General features: G+C 47.1%; 1 non-coding gene across 1 annotated transcript; it reads left to right on the forward strand.

Annotated features, from left to right (window-relative positions):
- Window positions 1-5411: 5411 nt before the first annotated feature.
- LOC128064237 (U6 spliceosomal RNA) lies at window positions 5412-5518 on the forward strand. The gene has a single exon (XR_008200954.1). It is a non-coding gene; the product is annotated as a U6 spliceosomal RNA (small nuclear RNA).
- The last annotated feature ends 16513 nt before the right edge of the window (window positions 5519-22031 follow it).

Below are 22031 nucleotides of genomic sequence, written 5' to 3' on the forward strand. Positions count from 1 at the left end.
TTTGGAGTATTTTGAAAGTCTTAGTTAGCATTGGGTTTTTCTAAAGATAAAAATCACATTGGTGAAGGGTTTTTCATTTATTGGGCCAGTGTTTGCTGCTAAGTCCCCTGCCCTTATACATGTTAATGAATATATAACTAGCATATAGGAGAAATAAGTATTAACCTTTAAGATAAATCATGTTAAACCTTAGGCTGAGTAAATTCCTTTCTTAATTGTAACCCACTACACCCTCACCCTATAGGAATGCAGCTTTATCTGGTACCAAGGGCGGTGTCTGGTTTAAGAATAATCACCCCTGGAAAATAAGTTTCTGGTTGACTGACCGTTATCAGAAAAGAAAGGATCATAAAATGTCAGCAGGCCTCATGGCCAGAAGTTGATGTAAAAACCCCTAAGACCTTTTTGTATACATTTATATGAAGCACCTGATTTTGATAAAGGTCAGGACTGCTGACCCTCGCGTGACTTTAAAATTTCCATTTGTCTCTATGTGTAACAAAAGGTATATAAGCAAACCTAAAAATAAAGAAATCGGATCAGTTTCTGGAAAGACTGATTCCCCCGTGTTCTTTCTTGTTCTCCATTTTTCTGGCTGAATTCCCATCTGGAGCGTGGGTGCGCGCCAAGCCTGCTAATTTTGCCCTGGCCTTTAAGTTCCACGCGAGAGGAAGCCCAAGGTGGGGCACCTTCCGATATTCAAGTGGGCGCCGGTGGCCTACGTAGGTGGTGCAAGCTTCTCGTCTCGAAGCTTTACTGGTATCCCACGTAAACCAAGTTATTCAGCCTCTTTTTCTCCACTACTATTTTCCTACTACACTATTTCTTTCTAATCTCCCTCTACATCTTTGATTAAGCAATTAACTCCTCGGACGCTGACTCCGTCCCCACTTCGAATTACCCTGGATCCACCGTGGCTGGACCCCGGCAGATGCCTTTTTGTCCTGAGAGATCTCTGACTAACCCAAGGCACAAAGATCTTCTCTTTGACTTTCATAGTTTTAGGCTCTACACTTAGGTCGGCAATCTGTTTTGGTTTTGTTTTTTGGCCGTGCAGTGTCGCTTGTGGGATCTCAGTTCCTGGACTCGTGCCCTTAGCAGTGAAAGCACAGAGTAGTAACCATTGGACAACCAGGGAAGTCCCTGAAATCTCTTTTGAGTTCATTTTTATACATAGGTTAAATACCTAGGTTTTATACATACATATAGTCAAGGTTGTGTATTTTTGCACATGGGTAACTTGATTGTTCAGCATCATTGGTTAAAAAGACTTCTTCTCGCTATTATCCTGGCACCTGTGTTGAAGATCAGTTGGCAGTAGATGATTCTTTTTTCTTTTTTTGGCCACACCGCGAGGCATGTGGGATCGTAGTCCCGACCCCCCCGCCCCCGCCCGCCCCGGCCCCACCAACCTTTTAACTCATGCCCGCTGAAGTGAAAGTGTGGAGTCTTAAACACTGGACCACCACAGAAGTCCCTGTGTGGGTCTATTTCTGAGCTCTCTATTCTGTTCCATACATCTGTCTCAGTCTTTTCACCAATACCATACTGTTTCAATTACTGTAGCTTTCTACTACAATGAATCTTGAAATTGGGTAGTGTGAGTCCTCCAGCTTTGCTTTGTCTTTCCAAAATTGTTTTAGTTACCCTAATTCCTTTGATTTATTTTTTAATATAAACTTTGGAATCTGGTTGTCAATTTCTCTAAACAACCTGTTGGGATTTTGTTTGGATTTGTGTTGAATCAACAGGTCAATTCAAAGTGACTGACCTCTTGATCGTATTGTATCTTCTAATCAATGAATATTCATGCATCTTAGCTTGGTTAGGTCTTTGATTCTGGCATGAATGTCTGTGCTTTTCAGCACACAAATCTTGCACATATTTTGTTGGATGTATTCCATCATTCCATACGAAATGATGTTGTATTTGATATTATTTTTTTTAGAACTTCTAATTGCTTGTTGCTAGTATACAGAAATACTGCTAGTGTTTTGTTTCTTGACCTTGTATTCTATGACTTTGCTGAACTCACTTTACTAGTTCTAGTATTATTTTTTTCAGATTGTTTAGGATTTTCTATGTCATGTTGCCTGTAAGTAGAGGCAATTTTATTTTATTCTTTCCAGTTTGCATTTTTGCAGGTGTGGTAAAATACATGTTAGATTTACCATTGTAACCCTTTTTAAGTGTATAAATCAGTGGTATTTAGACCCTTCACAATGTTGTGCAATCGTTACCACTGTTGAGTTCCATGTTTTCATCACCCTACACAGTAACCTTGTATCCAGTAAGAACTCGCTTAATTCTCCTGTCTCCAGCCCCTTGGCAACCAGCAATCTGCTCTCATCTCTATGGATTTGCCTATTCTGTATATTTAACATAAACAGAATATGTGATCTTCTGTGCCTGGCTTCTTTCACTAACCACACTGGTTCATCAGCAATCTGCTCTTATCTCTATGGATTTGCCTATTCTGTATATTTCACATAAACGGAATATGTGATCTTCTGTGCCTGGCTTCTTTCACTAACCACACTGGTTCATCAGCAATCTGCTCTTATCTCTATGGATTTGCCTATTCTGTATATTTCACATAAACGGAATATGTGATCTTCTGTGCCTGGCTTCTTTCACTAACCACACTGGTTCATCGATGCTGTGGGATAACTTCATCCTTTCCAGAGCTGAATAATATCCATAGTATGGATTTATAACTTCAAAAAAATCCATCAACCCACTGATGAACATGTGGGTTGTTTGTATTTTTTAGATATTGTGAGTAATGCTGCTATGAATGTTCAGATACAACTTTTTGTTTGAACACTTGTTTTCAGTGTTTTTTTGGGACATATAACTAGGAGTGGAACTGCTGGCAATTCTACATTAAAGTTTTTGAAGACCTGCCAAATTGATTTTCACAGTGGCTGCTCCATTTCACATTCCCACCAGCAGTGTATGAGGTTCCAAATTCTTCAAATCCACACCAACACTTGTTATTTTCTTTTCTTTTTTTTTTCGGTTTCGGTCTCCTGGTGGGTGGGCTTCCCAGGTGGTGCTAGCGGTAAAGAACCCCTCCTGCCAATGTACGTTAGACGTAAGAGGCACTGGTTTGAACCCTGGATTGGGAAGATCCCCTAGAGGAGGGCATGGCAACCCACTTAAGTATTCTTGCCTGGAGAATCTCATAGAAGTACCTGCATTGCCATTAAGCCAGCCCATTAAAACTGTGATTTCCCTTTCTTATTCAGGGCTTCTACATGGTTTCTGTAGCCTGCCATGAAGAGGACATGCTACAGTCCTGGATGGAAGAATCCCCTGACGCTTATGGGGCTATCAGGCTACAGTCTGTGGGGTTGCACAGAGTCAGATACGGCTGAAGCGACTTCATACATCCTGTGTGACATTTCATGGTGAGTCTGGTTTGTATTTCCATAATGACTAATGACACTGAACTTCTTTTTCTGTGCTTTTTAGCCATTTGTATATCTTTGGGAAAAAACGTTTTTTTAGTAATGACCTCCACTGCATCTATAGCACTCCCCTCCACCAATCACAGTTAACCATGGATGGATGGGTCTTGAAGGAAGACAAAAACAGACCCTACTGTCCAAGTCATCATCTTAAGGACTATCTAGGCTTAAATAGACATGTCAGAGCTTAGAAAAGACAAACTGTTGGTCCTGCACTCCCTGAATTCAAAGGATGTTCAACAAGGATCAGTCTTTGTGGAGTTTGCAGACAGTACATCCTCCAGGTGGAAATTTCACTAAAGTTGATGCTGTAGTCCCTGACTCATGCATGTTCCTCAAGGAGGAAAGAGCACTTGAATTCGACTGATAAGGGTCACTGCGAGGGAAGGGAAGCTGAAGTGACCTTGCAGAGTAGGGGCATTTGAGCCAGTTCCTTTATTGAATAGATAATTGGTACTGATATTTTGGAGTCCCCAGGTGGCTCTGCGGTAAAGAACCTGCCTGCCAATGCAGGAGACCCAAGAGACGCAGGTTTGATCCCTGGGTGGGGAAGATCCCCTGGAGGAGGGCATGGCAACCCACTCAAGTATTCTTGCCTGGAAAATCCCATGGGCAGAGGAGCCTGGCGGGCTTCAGTCCATGGGGTCTCGAAAAGTCCGATACGACTGGACGAGTGAGCGACTGATGTTTTACGTGTTCATCCTGTGATCGCCCCACAAGTGTCAGGGTGTTCTCCCATCCAGGGACTGTAGCATGTGTCGTCCTCTTTATGGCAGGATACAGAAACCACGTGGAAGCCCAGAAGAAGAAAGGAAAATCAGTTTTAACTGCTTCATGGCTACGGAGGCACTCAAAAGCCATTTCCCAGTACAAGAGCGCCACCTGCCGGACAAATCTGCTACATACACCCCTTTCAAGAAAAGTGAAGAAGTCGCTCACTCGCGTCCCACTCTTGGAGACCCCAAGGACTGGGGCCCACCAGGCTCCTCCATCCATGAAATTTTCCAGGCAAGACTACTGGACTGGGTTGCCATTTCTTTCTCCCGGAGATCTTCCTGACCCAGGGATCGAATCCGGGTCTTCCACATTGCGGACAGACGCTTTACCGTCTGAACCACCACGGAAAGTGAAGTCACTCAGTAATGTCCGGCTCTTTGCGGCCCCATGGACTGTAGCCTACCAGGCTCCTCTGTCCATGGGATTTTCCAGGCAATAGTACTGGAGTGGATTGCCATTTCCTTCTCCAGGGGATCTTCCTGACACAGGGATCGAACCCAAGAAAATCAACCAGTCAATCCTGAAGGAATATTCATTGGAAGGACTGATGCTGAAGCTGAAACTCTAATACTTTTGGCCATCTGATGTGAAGAACCGACTCATTAGAAAAGACCCTGATGCTGGGAAAGATTGAAGGTGGGAGGAGAAGGGAATGACAGAGGATGAGATGGTTGGATGGCATCACCACCTTGATGGACATGAGTTTGAGCAAGCTTCGGGAGGTGATGATGGACAGGCAAGTCTGGTGTGCTGTAGTCCATGGGGTCGCAAAGAGTCGAACACGACTGAGCGACTGAACTGAACTGAAGCTCCGTTGAAAGGGACTGCCTGACCCATGGAGACCTTATGACTGTCTGACTTGATGCCTCCATTTTGCGGTAGCTCAACTATTAAGGCATTAAATGGTTAAATGTCAATGGCATGTTCAAGGACACAGCTAGGGTGATCCTCAGGTCATTTCAGTTTTGCAATTGAAAAGTAGGGGCTTCCTATTTGAAGAAAACTTAACCCCCACCCCCCACACTGCCACACACACACACGCACACGCACACTGCCTAAAGCAAATCTGCTGGTTTAGTGAGGCCTTCGATTTACACAGGTTCTCTAAAGTGACTAGGCCTGGATCACTGCTTTTTGAGCAGAGTTAAAAGCTAGTGGTTGGTGCTCGCTTCGGCAGCACATATACTAAAATTGGAACGATACAGAGAAGATTAGCATGGCCCCTGCGCAAGGATGACACGCAAATTCGTGAAGCGTTCCATATTTTTTAGCGGACTTTTGGACTCAGAGGGAGAGGGAGAGGGTGGGATGATTTGGGAGAAGGGCATTGAAACATGTATACTATCATGTAAGAATCGAATCGCCAGTCTATGTCCGATGCAGGATACAGCATGCTTGGGGCTGATGCACGGGGCAGGGTGGGGGCGGGATATGACCCAGAGAGATGTTATGGGGAGGGAGGTGGGAGGGGGGGTTCAAAAAAAAAAAAAGCTAGTGGTTGGTGGTCCGGTGGTTGAGAATCTGTCTGCCAGTGGAGGGGCCATGGGTTCCATCCTTGGCCTGGAAAGCTCCTTCACGCCACGAGCAACGAAACCCGTGCACCCAAGCACTGAGCCCACACCCTAGAGCCCGTGCTCCACAAGAGAAGCCATCATGATGAAAAGCCTGCACACCTCAAGGAAGCGCAGCCCCTGCTCGCCGCAGCTAGACCAAGCCTGCCTGCAGCAGCAAAGACCCGAGGTAGCCAAAAATTTTTTAAATTTATAAGTGGAGGAGGCTTCACAGGAGTCATCCAACCCCAGAGCCAAATTTGGAAGACACTGCAGTCAAAGCTAAGGTGGGACTTCCTATTCTCCCTCCTGTCCACATGCATCTGGTGTAATGGTTGTTGGACCCATCTCCTAAGTAATCAACTCAAAAAGATTCCTGACTTTACCTTCTTCCTCTCCTACCTTCTTCCACACGGCTTAGTTGGGCAGGTTGGGCACTGAATGTGGTCCTCCCAGTGAGGCTGCGTCTCTTCTTGGCTGCCTCCTGATAATTAATCTCCTGAGATTTAAGGGGTGGGGGAGTTTTATAGGCCATTTTGAGAATTTAGGATTCTGCCCCCTGACCATTCTTGGGTCACCTTCCTTTCTGCTGGACGGCCTCGTGGTTATACCCTCCAGGTGGCTGCCTGGCACAAAGTGGGCCAACTAGAGAGTTCAAAGTGATTCCTGGTTTAGTCACCAGCATTCTTTTGTAGGCATCATATGGCCCTAGATCAGCAGTTGGCACACTTCATGCATTGTGTGTGGGATAAATCTGGCTTGTGAGCTAAGAGCGGTTTTTACATTTTTTAAGAGTTGTAAAAATCAAATAAAGAGAATACAGGCAGCCCCCTTTGCATCCACCTGTTCCACCATCCATGGGTTCAACCACACGTGATCAAAAATATATGAAAAATTTTTTAGAATGCAAAACTTACCACACTGGGTATTGTTTGCCTAGCATTTATGTCATATTAGGTATTAAGCAATCTAGAGACGATTTAAAACATACGGGAGGGTGTGTGTAGGTTATATGCAAATACTACATCATTTTATATAAGGGGCTTGAGCATCTGAAGGTTTTGGTATCTGGGAAGTGGGGTAGGAGGGTCCTGCAAGCAGTCCTGAGGGGCAGTATTGTGCCATAGAGACCATGTTCCCAAAGACCAGAAATATCATCTGGCCCTTTATAGGAAAAGCTTGCAGAACTGTCTTAGCAGAAACTACTTGCTGAAGTTCCTCACGTGGCTTCCCCAAGCCAATGTCATGGTCATTCAGATCACAGTTAACAAAACTCACCCTTCCACATACACGCTGCAGCAGGATCGTTCTAGCCAAGACACCTCGTCCTCCACAGCCCACTGCAGAGGGGCCTGAGGCCCCTACCCCACATTTCCCAAGATCACCAATCTCCCTCCACACAGAGGCCTCCTCGCACGTCCTCAATTCCCTCCCAAGCTTGTGGGAGGCCCTCAGACCAGGGAATGTAGGTCGCATGCCGGTATCCTAGACGCAAGGGTCAAGAAGCACTTAACCAGCTGGTGGGGAAATGAAAAATGAAAGGATCCCAGACTGGGAGCGAGACCACCTCGCTTCTCCCTCCACCTGGGTCGCTGACTGGTTGATTTGACCACAGGGCTGTCCTTTCTTTTCTCCGAGCCTCCTGCAATATCCACTTCCTGAAAGGAGAGGTGGGAGAGGGACACTGGCCACAGGCCTGTCTGTTAATGCCTTGTTCAAGTATTAACAGGGGCAGTGGACTTCTCATAGCATCTGGAAAGGTGTCCTCCATGCCAGGACTTCTCACTCACCCCCAGCCTCGCATAAAACCACCTTCTGTTTACTGCTCTGCGTGTAGGACTCATCGTCTACACTAGCCTTTCTCTTAGCCCACCAGATGCTTGGCAATACTGATTCATGGTGGCCCTTCCTGACTCTGACAGGGGAGGAGAGACACAGAGGAGAAGGTGAGGGTAGAAGGGGGACCAGACGCACTCCACTCACCTCCAGCTCCTGGAGCTGAGTCATCCTAGACCCAGGATCCATGAAGAGTAAGGGAGGAGGCAGGAGGCCATGAGGGGAGTCTCGGGGCAGGAAAGGCCTGGGGGCCTCTGCCTCTTTCAGGGCTCTCCAAACAGGGTTAGAGAAGCCATTTCATTGGGAATGCAGGAAGAAAAATTTAGAGTTTCTATTTACATCTACTTTTTTTTAACCAGTGAGCAAAACAAATGAAACTTAACTGACATCAGGTATATAGAATAATGGGAGGTCACAGGTAAAAAACAACCTAGATAGCATGCTGAAAAGCAGAGACATTACTTTGCCAACAAAGGTCCGTCTAGTCAAGGCTATGGTTTTTCCAGTGGTCATGTATGGATGTGAGAGTTGGACTGTGAAGAAAGCTGAGCGCCGAAGAATTGATGCTTTTCAACTGTGGTGCTGGAGAAGACTCTTGAGAGTCCCTTGGACTGCAAGGAACCAGTCCATTCTGAAGGAGATCAGCCCTGGGACTTCTTCGGAGGGAATGATGCTGAAGCTGAAACTCCAGTACTTTGGCCACCTCATGAGAAGAGTTGACTCATTGGAAAAGACTCTGATGCTAGGAGGGATTGGGGGCAGGAGAAGAAGGGGACGACAGAGGATGAGATGGCTGGATGGCATCACTGACTCGATGGACGTGAGTCTGAGTGAACTCCGGGAGTTGGTGATGGACAGGGAGGCCTGGTGTGCTGCGATTCATGGGGTCGCAGAGTCGGACACGACTGAGTGACTGAACTGAACTGAACAGGTAAATTTTCTACCTAGGTTGGGGATGATTTTCAGAAAGTGGGCACTGATAAAGGAGTGTCATAAAAGATGTTTAGACATGTTTGAGATAAATAAAAGGTGCACATGAAGATTTGAGAAGTGATTGGGAACCAGGGTTGGGGATGATGGAAGCTGGCATTGATTCCCAAGGTCATGACCTTTGGGGGTAGGCAGTGGGAGAGACGGGTTTTTGCCCAGGAAGTCACTAAGGGGTGTGGCTTCCAGAAAGGGCCTAGGTCCTCCATCCCTGCACCCCAGCTGCCTTAACTCCATGTGACATTCAGAGAGGCCGTGCTGTGCTTAGATTCTCAGTCGTGTCCCACTCTTTGCGACCCCATGACTGTAGCCCGCCAGGCTCCAATGTCCATGCGGATTCTCCAGGCAAGAATACTGGAGTGGGTTGCCATGCCCTTCTCCAGGGGATCTTCCCAACCCAGGGATCGAACCCAGGTCTCCCACATTGCAGGCAGATTCTTCACCAGCTGAGCCACGAAAGAAGCCCATTCAGGAGGCAGGGCGGTGTTATCTAGCTCCCACAGAAAACCCTAATAAAGCCCAAGTTCTCTATGATTCCCTGGTCCTGATCTCACGGAAACCTGGTGACCCACCTACTACGGCTGAAGGCCTCTATCTCAAGTAAGAATGAAGCATAACAGCCAGCTAGCGAGGATCGGAATGTTCTAGGCATACTTCCCTCTTGGTAGGAGTTGTGAGAGGAGAGTTATGGGATAGATTCAGTATGGCCGCCAATCACCAAATCAGCTTTAAAGATTAACACACATTCTGGATTGAGTGACACTGATTGCTGCAAAGTTCCCCATACAATTTGGCTCGACTCCAGGACACAGAAGGGTCTCAAAGGCAGGGAGAAACTGGGATCACCAGACTGGATGCTTAGTTTGCCAGAGATTGGCAGTTTGGAGGGTGTATTTGCAGGTGGAGGCTGACATCTGGGCTGTTCACCCAAAGAACACAATGCCCAAGGCCTGTGCATAGGGGGTGGGGTCCCAGAGGACCCATTTATTAACTCACAGCATTGTTGTCTCAGCCTCATTCTGAGAGAGCAGCCCCCGAGAGGTCAGCCGCCCCACTAGTCCAGTCTGGTGGCAGAGGTGGGGGCGTTGGAGAGAACATTGTCTGTCTTGGTAACTGGAAGTTGGGTCCTGGGAAGCGCTGTGATGCCCATGCCATCACGCCAGCATGGTGCCCCCACTTCGCAAGGGGAAAGGGGCACCAGGTCCAGTCCTGGTAGCAATAGAGGTGACTTCTTCTTCTGAGTCCCCCAAGCCCAAAGCAGAGTGTTCCACTTAGCAAAAGTGGTGGAGGGGAGCAAAGAGCTTCTGGGTTGTCCATTTCCTTCCAAGGTCAAATGACTGATGTGATCGATTGCTAGGCAAGTTTTCCATGTGCCCCTTCCCCTCCTTTTTGGCAGAACCAGCTATTTCTGTAGAAAAATGTTCACAAATGCCGCCAGTCATTGGACAGATTTGCTGCCTTGGAAAAGGTGGGCAGGTCGTGAGTTACTGAACAGATTTCCTTTTGGGGCTTTCTTCCTTGGTCTTCCCGCCCTTGGAGCTGTTGTCTGTGGTTGCCGAGGTTGGGCTCACCTGCCTTGAGACATGGAGGCTGGCACTCCTTATGGTCAAGGAAGACGACAGGGAGGTCAGTAGAGGCAGGCTGAACCAGGAGGAGCTCTCATACTTTTCTGAGTCCTGGCTGAGACCCCCTGACTCAGGTTTCAGCGACCTGAGTAAGGACATGCTTAACCCTCTGGTTGAGGTGTTGCTGGTTCTCTCCTGGGACTTCACTGAGTGGTGCTTCGGCCTCTGTGAGGACATGGAGGACATCATCGGTGTCTTTTTAGACATTAGCTTTTCAAAGGGATCCGGGGCAACGTAGTCCTGGAGGGACCACCACTGGTGGAGTGGGTGGGCTGGAATCGGCAGGAAGGTGAGGATGCTGAGGAAGATGACCCAGCCCCGGCTGTTCTGCGGGTAGGGATGTTTCACTTCCTGGCTCTGGGGGCAGAGAGAGAGGAGACCAGGGTGAAAGGAAGAGGCAGCGGTGGTGGGGTCTCAGTTCACATGATGCTGGGGATCAGGTTTCCCCGGGGCTGACAAGCTGGTCAAAGGGTCCCTGGAGACCATAGGAGCCCAGACTTGGGGTCCTGCGAGGTGTCCTCTGAAAAGGGGTCCCCAAGGTGGGCATGGGAGGCCAGGGTGGGGCAGTCTCACCCCACTGGTATTCCAGGCAGTGTAGTAAAGGTGTGTCCCCTGGTAGAGCTGCATGAGGTAGATGGTGAGGAGGGCCAGCAGCCCTGGCAAGGTCACGTAGCACCACAGGAATGAGGAGAAGGGCCACAGAGGGCGGCCCATCTCACTGAACATTTCTTCCCTGAACCTGGGGTGGGAGCAACGGTCAGGGACGTCTGGAAGGGAGCCCTCTGGCCGCCGGGGCCTGGGGCTCTTAGGAGGGTGGGCTTTCCAAGCGTCTGGTTCTCTCACAATTTCTCAACATTTAAGAGCTGCCAAGTCCTGCCAGGCCCTCCTTGGGGTTGGCTCTTGCATCTAGTCTCACCATGGGAAACACCCCCCACCCCCAATCCTGGGGGAATGCATCACTCCCAGCCTTTTGTCTTCAGAATAGCCCATGTGGCCAATGGCAGGGTCCCTGAGTCCCCTAGATCCTGACTGCTTGTCCCATTAGGGCCTCCCAGCCTCAGATTTTCCCTCAGATCACTCCCTCCTGTACCCCTGCACCCTCAGCCACACCTTCCTGCTGTGGGAAGGACTGAGGGACCAGACCAGGCCCCAACTCTCCTCAGAGACCCAGGTTGCGGGGAGGGTTCCCTGGCTGGGCAGACCCCGGGGGCTTGGGCATTCACCTCCCAGCTCCGTAGATCCAAGCCAGGGCCATGTTCTGGAAGACCACGGTGATGATGAGGGTCAGTGGGACCAGGAGGTCATCAAACAAGTACATTATGTAGCTGCCAGCACGACTGGTGAAGACGAGGCTGCCCAGAAAACCTCCCAAGCAGACGATCGCTAAGGCAGGGGCAGGTTTGGCCACACTTGAGGTCTATGTGTAGGGCTGGGTTCAGGGGTCAAAGTGAGCCCTGGAGACCGGGGGTGGCCGGATAAGGAGGGGCCAAAGGCAAGGCTGTCACTGGGGTGAGAATCCACAGTACCTGAGAGTATCCTGGGATAATTCCTGAAGATGGAGATGGAGTTCTGGAGGGGAAAGACAATGCCTTCCAAGAGCCTCAGCAAGTTGCTCAAGCCTATGATGAGCAGGGCCATGAAGAAGAGGATGGCCCAGAAAGAGGAGCCGGGGAACAACGAGATGACTTGGGAGAAGGCTGCGAATGCCAGGCCGGGGCCCTCCATGAACTGTGGGGGAGAAGGGCTCTGAGGCAGTGGTCGGTCTGGACGCGGGGAGGGAAGTGGTGCAGTGATCGATTAGCAATGTCTGCCTTGGGTGGAAGAAAGAGGCCAGAGTGGTGACGGATGGTCCGAATGCCCTTCTTGGTTTCAGGAGCTGCTGCCCACCCTGGACTACATAAATCCAAGAGCTTAATCTCTTGAGGCCTCGGTTTCCATCTCTATTACATGGGGATCCTGAGGTCAATGTGAGAATTAGAGGGACAGTTTCCCCAGAGGCCTGGGCACATATGAAATGGTGGTAGAAAAGTGATTATAACAGTTACCTTGCCTCAGAAGATGGTTAGGTGGCCCCCCACCCTGGCCAAGGACCCTAGGAAATGCAGATCCCTAGGTCCTCTGGGGCCGTTAAGGACTCCAACTCCCCTCCTGTTCCCACACACGCACCATTTCCTTCTGCACCTTGATGCTGCAGGGTGGGGATAGGTGGACGACCTGTCGCCGGAGATGGCCCGGGAGACTGTTGATCCATTTTATGTAGTCCAGGGTGGGCCGCAGCAGGATGTCTTGGGGGGGCTTGGCATTATGAGGCAGCACCCCCTCGTCTATCAGCTGCATCAGCTTTGAGACACTCCTGAAGCGGGGAGAGAGGAAAGGGAAGGTAGTGGAGAGCTGACTGCAGACCAGGGATGTCGAGGACTGAAGAGGAAAGTGAGCTGCCCGAGATGAGTGCAGCTGAGTAACAAGGGCAGGGACCAGAAGATAACCGCATGGACTTGGGGCCAGTTGGCCTGGGGACCCCACCTAAGTGGCAGGAGATGTTATATTTGCAGTAGCTAATTCCTCAGTGTTATGAATTGTGTGTCCCCGCCTCCCGGATTAATCCGGTGGAAGTCCTAACCCTCCACTACCTCAGAAAGGGACCTTATTTGGAAACAAGACTGTTGTGGAAGTAATTAAAGATGAGGTTGTATCGTAGTGGCGAGGGGCCATTGTGACTGGTATCTTTCTATAACAAGAGGGAATTTGGACACACACAGAGACACACACACACACACGCACACGACATGGAGAACACCCTGTGAGAATGCCAGTAAGATCTACAAGAGAAGAACACCAAAGATTGCCAGCAAATCACCAGAAGAGGCATGGGACAAATTCTTCCTTACAGCCCAAGGTGGGACATAGCCCTGCCAATGCATGGAGCTCAGACTTCGGGCCTCCAAAGCTGTGAGACAATACATTTCTGTTGTTTTAGCCACCCAGTTTGTGGAACTTTGTTATGGCAGCCTCAGAAAATGAATACACTCAGGATTTTCTCTTTTTGGACCTTAAGTTTGGAGTGCTGGGTTCATTAGGCCTGTTCATAATACGTTTTCCTCAACCAGCAGAGCGGAGTGGTGTGTTTGATCTTTTCTCTCCTTCATTTTTTTTTAAAACTATTTATTTGTTTGGCTGTGTCAGGTCTTAGTTGCAGTACATGGACCCTTCCACTGAGGCACACAGGCTTAGCTGCCCCACAGCATGTGGGATCTTAGTTCCCCAGCCCGGGATCGAACCTGAGTCCCCTGCATTGGAAGGCAAACTCTCTTTCATTTTTGAATTTCACTCTTTCCTCTGCTTCTATAGTGATTCACTTTCATGTATTTCAAGCATGGATATTACTTCGTGGAAAAAATATGTTGTTTTGTGTGTCATCACTGAAGTGTTGTGCGATAAACAGCATTCTGTTTTTTCCTTTTTCTCCCTTTTTTTTTTCTTGCTGATAGCTATACGTTGCTGATGGAGAAGGCAATGGCACCCCACTCCAGTACTCTTGCCTGGAAAATCCCATGGATGGAGGAGCCTGGAAGGCTGCAGTCCATGGGGTCGCTGAGGGTCGGACACGACTGAGCGACTTCACTTTCACTTTTCACTTTCATTCATTGGAGAAGGAAATGGCAACCCACTCCAGTGTTCTTGCCTGGAGAGTCCCAGGGACTGGGGAGCCTGGTGGGCTGCCGTCTATGGGGTCGCACAGAGTCGGACACGACTGAAGTAACTTAGCATACGTTGCTGAATGTACATCAAGTTTATTGCTCCTGACTGCTGGATTGTACTGCATAATACTTATTTACATTCCAAGTAGTATGTCTCCAACTTGTTTTTGTTTTTTTTTTCAAGATCGTTTTGACTAATATACATCCTTTGCATTTCCATATACATTTTAAGAGTGATCTTGTCAGTTCTATAGTAAAGTTTGCTGGGATGTGAAACTGCCATTTCACTTGGCAGTTTGGGGAGAACTTATATCCTAACATCAATGATTCTTCAAACCCATGAACATAACATAGCTCTTCACTTATTTAGGTCTTTCTCTCGGCAACGCTTTGTAATTTTCAGTATGGAGATCTTGCACAAATTCTGTTAAATTTAGCCTTAGTATTTGGTGGGTTTTGATGCTAATGTAAATGGTTTTGCTTTTTTAATTTTTAATTTAACTGCTGTTTGCTATTAGCATGTAGAAAAATTTGTTTGTTTTTATATGGGGATTTTTATTTTTGAGACATTCCTAAATGCACTTATTTATTTTAGTTTTCTTTTTTTTTTTTTTTTGAGATTCTCTTAGGTTTTCTAAGTATATACTTATGCCATTTGTGAATAAAGACACTTTTAGTTCTTTCTATGCTCTATTCTTTTTATATTCTTTTTTTGCTTCCTTTCACTGCTAGGAACTTCACTATGATATTGAAGAGATGTGGTGAAAAGAGGTACCCTTGTCTTGTTTTTAATATTGGAGGAAAATGTTCAATAATTAACCATTAAGAATGACACTGGACTTCCCTGGCAGTGGTTGAGTTTCCCCCTGTCAATGCAGGGGGCATGGGTTGGATCCCTGGCCCGGGAGGATTCTACACGCTGCGGGACAGCTGAGCCCATGCGCCACGACTACTGAGCCTGTGCTCTAGAGTCCGCGAGTCTCCACTACTGAGCCCAGGCGCCCTAGAGCCTGCACTCCGCGACAGGAGAAGCCCCTGCAATGAGAAGCCCACCGTAGCCAGAGGGTAGCTCCTGCTCACTACAACTAAAGAAGGCTTGTGTGCAGCAAAGACGACCCAGCGCAGTCATAAATGAAATAAATAATTTTTTTTTAAAGGATGATGGTAACTTTTTCTGTTGTTGATATTCTTAACACAATGGTTTTCAACAGAGGGTGATACCCCCATCTTTTTCCCCAGGGACATTTAACAACATCTGGAGACAGTTTTGGTTGGTACAGCTGAAGCAGGGGAGGGCACTGATATTTGGAATCTAGTATTTGACGCATACCTCTTATTGTTTTGTTTTGGATGATTACGCTAGAGCTGTGCGGTCTACAGCGGCCACTAACGAGATGCGGCTTGAATACTTGAAATATGGCTAATACAACTGAGAAAGTGAATTTTAAATTTTATTTAATTTTAACTAATTTAAACTAAAGAAGCTAGGTTATTCAGTTATTGAAAAACTAGCAAGTATGTTCAGAACGGCTTAGACAGGTGAAATTACTTTTCTTCTGCGTACTTTTTATGAAATCTAAATACAAACTGGGTACTTCCCTTCAGCCTCAAGAATTTCCTTTCGTGTTCTCTTGGTATAGATCTAGTTCTTTAAGTCTTCTTGGGTCCACTGCACTTCAATACCTGTACAGCAAAGTATGATTTTTATTTTAGCCACTAAAAAGTGCTGCTGCTCTACAAATACGGACTTTTGCATCCTTCAATGTCTTAACTGGAAGAAAAACTCCACTTTGAGGCTTAAAAAAATCCCAGTGCCTGAATGCACTCCAGACCAAGTAAATGAGAATTTCTGCGGGGGTGGGGTGTGGGGTGGGAGCACACAGACATAAGTATTTTCTAAGGCTTCCCAAATGATTCCAATGTACAGCCTGGGCCACAACCACTGACTGTGGCTCAGAATGCTCTAACAGTCATTTCTGTGAGTTGAAACAATTGATTCTGAAAATTTCTTTACATCATTTGCAGTTTATAGAAACCTTTGGACAGTCGTGGAATCTACCTGACCCAGGGGTTGAACCTAAGTCTCCTGCACGGCAGGCAGATTCGTTACCGCCCAAGCCACCAGGGAAGCCCAGTCTTTGGACGGTCATATATCTGAGACTCTTTTCTTATCTATAAAGTGATGGATATTAGACTGTTCCCTTCTAGCTGTTTTTCTCGGAGAGTAACGTGATATTGTTGTTGTTGTTGCTATTGGAGAGGTTTGAGTTTGAGGGTCCCTGAGGCTGGGGGACTGCAGAAGTAGAGGAAGGGGGGCCTCTTTTTGGATCTGCAAGGCTGCAACTACTCACTGTTTGATACAGGCGTGCCCACTGGTGGTGGCCCAGAAGCCCAGCACTATAAAGACGATGGACGTAGTCAGCAATGACGTCACCAGGTTGACCAGGACCACCAAAAAGGCCACCTGTGCGTAGTTGTCACCTCCAGCCTTGTAGGAGAACAAGATGATGGTGCCCATGCCCAGGCCCAGGGAATAGAGCATGTGGCCTCCTGCTTGACGCCACAGGTCCAGCGAGGCCCAGGCAGAGAACTGTCGATCGGGGTGGTGGGCAAGAGGAGTTTGGGAATGGGCTCAGAGTGCAGAGCCACCAGTGGACTGGCAGAGGGGGCAGGCTGGGGTGGAAACAGGAGGGACAAGAGGTACCCAGGGGACAGAAGGAGAGAAGATGCAGGGGAAGGAAACTCAGAGAAGGAGGGTGAAGGTTTGGAGCACCCAGCCTCACCTCTGTGGTCACCATACGTCTGAGGCTGGTGGTTGCACCTTCCAAGAAGAGACCTCGGATGAGGAAGCAGAGGAGGAGGATGTAGGGAAGGAATACTGAGAAAATCAGCATCTGGTCAAAGAGGTCAGGACAGAGAGCCGAAGTCAGGAGACGTGGGCAGGAGGGGAGCATAGGACAGAGAGGCAAGCTTTAGCAGGGGCCAGCAGGAGCGGAGACAGTGAGGTGAGCAGCGTTAATGTGGCCGGGATGTGACAAGAGGGAGCTACAGGAGGATTATTCTAAGGAGACAACAATGTTGTCTGGGGGGGAAAATCCACCAATCAGGCAGAGGCCCAGGTAAAGATGGCTTTTAAATGGCGGTGCAGTTGTAGTTCAGCTGCTACGTCTTGTCCAACTCTTTCGTGACCCCATGGACTCTAATTCTCCAGGCTCTTCTGTCCATGGGATTTCCCAGGCAAGAATACTGGATTGGGTTGCCATTTCATTCCCCAGGGGATCTTCCTGACCCAGGGATGCATTGCAAGTAGATTCTTTACCATACCGGGGAAACCCTGTGGTGCAGTTGGATACTATCAATTCATGGGCTTTGGTTTTTCTGGCCTATTTTTGAATTTAGGGACAAGAATTGCAAAGGGGAGAGGAACCAGTGAGGCTGAAGACTGGATGTAACACCTTCATAGCTGAAGGGGATAAGAAGAAATGGAAAAGAGACTGTGAGAAGATGATATGCTTAATAGGAATTAAATTTTTTTTTTTTTTTTTGCTCAGAGATTGATGAGGGAAACTCACCTCCCTGCCACAGTGTGCTCTACTAAGCCATTAGTAAAACGCACTTTTGTGTGACTGGCTTATTTTGAAGGCTGCAAAGACATGGTGAGCTGGGCTTCCAGGGATGCCTGGCATGAAAGTTGATTGCTTGCATAGATACAGGAGTCAGAAGGTACAGGTAATGTTAACCAAGATAATCTGACATTACTTTTCCACAGAAGGAGAATATCCAGGTGCCAAGGGGGTGGGTTGGAAATAAGGATTGGAATAAAGTAATCTAAATGAGAAACTTTGAAGTCAGTGCCAATCGGCTCCTTTAGGGGTTAATGGGCACTGTCAAGATGCAGGAAGGTGGGGTATGCCAGGCTCAGGGCGTGAGGCCGTGGTCTGATCTACAGGGCTGTCTGCAGGTCCCCACATGCAGTGACATGCAGAGGAGAGATGGGGAAGAGGGAGCTGGGTCAGTCTGAGGTGCTCTTCTGTGCCACGGATGGGAGATGAGCAGTTCTCTTTGAGAGGAGCAGTGACAACGTCACTTAGTGACAGCGTCTTCCTTAGGACCCTGATGGAGTGGCTGTGTGGGCACCTCTGAGCTTACCCTCTGGGTTGGGGCGGGGGGAGCATGGGTCATGAGGACTGGAAAAGAGAAGTCAGCAGGAAGGAGGTGGATGGTGTGGGGGCAGGGAGCCTGAGGATGTTTGGACCTGGCAAAGGTGAAGGGGTAGTGAGACCAGCAGTCAGAGTGGCTTACCTGCATTGAAATCTTTAGCCCTACCATCATGATTAAGAAGAGGAGGAACCAGACTGTGAAGATACCCACGGTGAGATTCAGGACGAGGGTCTCGACCTCTTCTTCAATGTGGTTGGAGGCGTTCAGAGTGGTGTGGTACCAGAAGTACTGGTGGGTTACAGTCTGAAGGCAAGAAAGGTCTGGGGGAAGCCAGTCCCTTAGGTGCCACCTCACCCGGCGGCTGCCCTGCGTGTCACTGCCTCCCTTTCAGTTCTCACTCCCTGTCTCTTGCTGCTTGGTGCCCCTGCCTCCCTTGGCTCTGCTGGGCCTCCCCCACCCTCTCCTCACCGGTGACATTGATGTTCCTCACCAGTGGGCACTCGTCCCACGGCAGGGGGTAACGGAAGGAGTTCCTTAGGTAGGAGAGGCTCCAGGTGATGATAATGCTGTTGTACAAGCTCACCAACATGCACACCTGGGGGTGGACACAAGTGGGCCTGAGGCAGGGTGGGATGGGTGGAGACAGGGAGCCTGGAGACCATAAGGGGTGGGCTGGGATGCCCCTGGCTGGGCCCTCATTCACCAGTATGCTGGCGTAGCCTATGCCGCCCAGCCAGGGGACAAGCTGCTTCCAGACCCGGATGCTGTCCATGCGCAGACATTTCCCCATGATCATCTCCATGTACATGAGGGGAACCCCGAAAAAGAGGAGCATGAAGAAGTACACGAGGATAAAGCTGCCTGAAGAAGAGAACCAGGAGCTGTGCTCAGACAGCCAGGAGTCCTGGCCCCCCTCCTCTTAATCTCCAGTTATCTCTTCCCCCAAATCCCCGGAGCCTAGGTGCCCAGTCTTAAAACTCCTTCTTTAAACTCAGGATCCAGGTCCCTGGCCTCACCTCCTCCATTCAGATGACACAGGTAAGGGAACCGCCATATGCTGCTTAAACCAATGGAGAAGGCAACCTGGATCAAGATGTTCTCAGCTCTTTTAGTCTGAGCAAAGTAATTTTGGGTCTTGGTGGCCAGAATCTCCTTGGCTGTGAGCTTCCAGGACGGTGTTGAGGAAGTGTGGCGCTCTTTGGGGGACTCTTCCTCTGATATTTCTTCAAGGGACTCCATGACTTTCTTCTTACAAGCCCACTAACTCCTGAGGGAATCTTGGGGTCACCAAGCAGAGCAGACTTTAAGGAACATGTCTCAAGATACCAGACTGTAAAACCCCATGACAGAAAAGGTTTTAGAGGGCTTTCCTGGTGGCTCAGTGGTAAAGAATCTGCCTGCCAATGCAGGAGACACAGGTTCGATTCCTGGTCAGGGAAGATCCCACATGCCTCTGAGCAACTTAGCCCGTGCACCGCAACTATTGAGGCTGTGCTCTGCAGCCCGGGAGCCACACTACTGAGCCCACTTGCTACAACTAGAAGCCCATGTGCCCCAGAGCCCTTGCTCCACAAGAGAAGCTACCGCAATGAGAAGTCCGAGCACTGCAATGAAGAGTAGCCCCTGCTCGCTGCAACTAGCAGAAAGCCCCAGCAGCCAGGAAGACCCAGAGCAGCCAAACATAAATAAACTAACTTTTTAAAAAAGGTTTTAGACCAACAAAGGCCAGAGTTTCGATCTTGGCCCTTCTCATGAGTTACTGACTTTGAGAAAATAATTTCATTTCTCTGACACTCAGTTTTTTTTCTCATCTTATAAGCAATAGATCAATTTCAAAATGTTTCATAACTGTTATAGCAAGTGGGAAGTGGAATTAAATCTTTAAAGTGCTGAAAGAAAATAAGTTTGAATTTGGAATTCCATTTCTAGAAAACATATTCTTCAAGAATGAAGATGAAGTAAACACATTTTCTGACTAACAAAACCATGGAGTTTTGTTGCCAGAAGCCTGGCACTACAAAAATAATACAGACGTTTCTTCTGGAAGAAGAAAATTTACCCCAGAAGAAAGGTCAGACATGCAGGAAAGAACTGAGAATAACTGAAATGAAAATATGTGGATAAAATTGAGACTGAAAAAAAAAAACATGAACACCTTGTTTAGTTCTAATTAAGTAAAGAATTAAATATATAACAACAAAGATTAGGAGGGTGGTAAATGGGAATTTAATTACTGTAAGTACTTTTCATTGTCTAGTAAGAGGATAAAAGTACAAATAAATATAATTTGATAAAAAATATATATCTTTAATATGTGGGGGAATCATTAAAACAATAGTTTAAATGTATAATTCCTAAGCTATCAGAGGAGAAAAATGGGCTAATGAAAACAATCAATGTACAAATAATGCAAGAAAGAAGAGAAAAAGAAATATAGAATAGATAAGACAAGTACAAAACACCTAATCAGATAGTAGATTTAAACCTAAATCTGTCTCTAACACCAAACACAAAAATAAACTCAATATGAATGAAAGAAGACCAGGTACTATAAAACTCCCAGAGGAAAACATCAGCAGGACACTCTCTGACATAAGTCGCAGCAAGATCTTTCTTGATCCACTGAAAACAAAAATAAAAATAAACTTAAAAGTTTCTGCACAGCAAAAGAAACCACAAGCAAAATGAAAAGACAAGCCACAACTTGGGAGAAAATATTTGAAATGAAGAGAACCACAAGGAATTAACCTCCAAGATATACTAACAGCTCATGCAGCTTAATTAAAAACAAACAAAAAAATACTTCACAAACAGCCCAATCAAAAATGAGGAAAGGGATTTCCTTGGTGGTTCAGTGGTTAAGACTCTGCACTTCCACTGCAGAGGGTAGAGGTTCTATCCCTGGTTGGGGAACTGGTCGTGGTGTGGCCAAAAAAAACCGGTTGGAAGATCTAAACGGACATTTCTCCAAAGAAGACATACAGATGGCCAAAAAGCACATGAAAAGATGCTCACATCATTAATTATTGGGCTTCCCTGGTGCCTCAGACAGTAAAGAATCTGCCTGCAATGCAGGAGACCTGGGTTCGAGCCCTGGGTTGGGAAGATTCCCTGAAGGAGGGCATGGCAACCCACTCCAGTATTCTTGCCTGGAGAATCCCCACAGACAGAGGAACTTGGCAGGCTACAGTCCATGGGGTCGCCATGAGTCGGACTGAGTGACTAAGCACTCAGAGAAATGTAAATCAAATCTACAACGAGGTATCACCTCAAACTGGTCAGAGTAGCCATCATCAAAAAATTCTACAAACAATAAATTGCTAAATGCTGGAGAGGGTGTGGAGAAAAGGGAACCCTCTTACTCTGTTGGTGGGACTGTAAATTGGTACAGCCACTATGGAGAACAGTACAGAAGTTCCTTAAAAAACTAAAAATAGAGCTAACCATATGATCCAGCAATCCCATTCCTGGGCATATATCCTGAGAAAATCATAACTTGAAAAGATACATGTCCTATAACTTTTAAATAAATTGCTTCTTAATTAGCAATATTCCTCCATAGCAAACTTCTGACCTGGTGATTTTACTGATGAATTGTACTAAACATTAAATAAATAAATACTACTAATCTTGAATAAAAATCTTTCAGAATAGAAAAAGTAGTGAGACCAGCCTAACCTTAATACCAAAACCTGGCAGGGAATTATGAAAAAAAAAGAAAATCACATTCCTATGTCTTTCATGAACATTAATGCAAATGTCCCAAACAAAATACTAGCAAATCAAATACATCAAGACATAAAAACAACATGACATCACAATTGAGTTGAGTTTATTCCAGTAATGCAAGGAAGCTTAAAAGTTTGTTTTTTTTAATCAATCAAGATAACACAACAAAGGATAAGGTCATAAGATCATCTCAAT

Source organism: Budorcas taxicolor, chromosome 18 (assembly GCF_023091745.1).
Source record: "Budorcas taxicolor isolate Tak-1 chromosome 18, Takin1.1, whole genome shotgun sequence".
In the NCBI taxonomy this organism is placed as follows: domain Eukaryota; kingdom Metazoa; phylum Chordata; class Mammalia; order Artiodactyla; family Bovidae; genus Budorcas; species Budorcas taxicolor.